This window comes from Vombatus ursinus, unplaced genomic scaffold (assembly GCF_900497805.2).
Source record: "Vombatus ursinus unplaced genomic scaffold, bare-nosed wombat genome assembly UNPS02014801.1, whole genome shotgun sequence".
Classification (NCBI taxonomy): Eukaryota; Metazoa; Chordata; class Mammalia; order Diprotodontia; family Vombatidae; genus Vombatus; species Vombatus ursinus.
Window position 1 is genome coordinate 3619053 of NW_020954579.1, and position 1504 is coordinate 3620556.

Sequence of the window (1504 nt, forward strand, 5' to 3'; positions counted from 1 at the left end):
TCTCTCTCTCTCTCTCTCTCTCTCTCTCACACACACACACACACACACACACACACACACACACACTCACCAGAAAACAGCAACTCCCAACAAGATTCCTCAACATAGCTCAGGGTAATTCCCTACTGTAGTAAAAAGGAGCTGTCTTTATGTTCCCTCTTTCTTTCCTTTTTTTCAGGCAATCTACCTTCCTTCCAGATTTCAGTACCCTAGAGTGGTTTTCTTGGGGGTAAAGTCTGGCTACACATTACTCCCAGGTATGCTAGCTGCCCCCCCACCCCCTGAAAAAAAAAAAAAGCAAACCTGAATTGGCCAACACTACAGAAATATTTTGTGAAGTTTCCCCCCCATTCCCTCCAATAATCATAAAGCAATTATTAAGCACCTATTGTGTTCCAGGCACTAGGCTTATTCACTGGGGATACAAGTTAAAAAATATGAAACAAGTCTTACTCTCAGTTAGCTTACATTCTGATTAATGGGGGAGACATGATCAGATCCCCCCAGAAATAAGGGAAACTGCTCACTAATGTCCACTTCTTTTCTGTCCCTTCTACCTTACTCTGTGGCTGTTGGTCCATTCAGCTGACTTTTTAAGACCATCCCAACTCTAAGCTCAGGGCTCTTTCCACTATATTCTGTACCTCCCTAACATAACTGAGTATAAAAGATCTGCATATCTATATGAATATGTGAAAGTATCAGAATATGCATATACAAAATGTTTCATGTATGTATAAGATGTATGTTAGCCTTCTATCCTTTCAGACTGGGACCTCCCCAAATACTGAGAACTGTCTTAACATCATAGCATATATTTAGAAATGAAAGAGAGCATCTAGTCAAAGGTTTCTCAATCTGAGTCTACAGGTAGGTTTCAGAGGAGAAAAATTACTTTTTTAATTTTTACCAAACTCTGATATTTAGCATTTTCTTCAGTTATGAATGTAGGCAACAAACCATTATTCTGAAAATGCATCCATAGATTGCCAAAAGACACTTTTATGTGTCTAACCCCTTCATTTTAGAGATGAAGAAACTGAGGCCAGAGAGTGCCCAAGGTCACACATGGGGGAGAAAATGGCATAGATAGGATTTGAGCTGATTCCTCTGATTCCAAATCCAGGCTCTTTCCCAATATACTCTTACATCCTTTTTTTTTTTTTTTTTAAATCTCCATGTTTCCCCTACTCTCCCATTCCTGCCCACCAATCCTTGACACCGTGTCCAAGGCTCTGCACCAAAGTTGAATGTACTCAACATGCTGTTGCCTGACTTCACGTTGTGTATGTGTGTGTGTATGTGCATCCTTGCCTCTTTGTTATGTATATATCTCTATATGTTTCTGTTTCTCTTAAAGATAGATCTATATCTATTGGTGTTAGCAAATGATCATACATACTGGAGCCTCCCTAGGAATAAACTCTTCAGAGCTGCCCATTAACCACAACCTACTTTTTCAGCTTTATCAATTTCCTTTAAGCATTCCTTATCAATTCCTGAA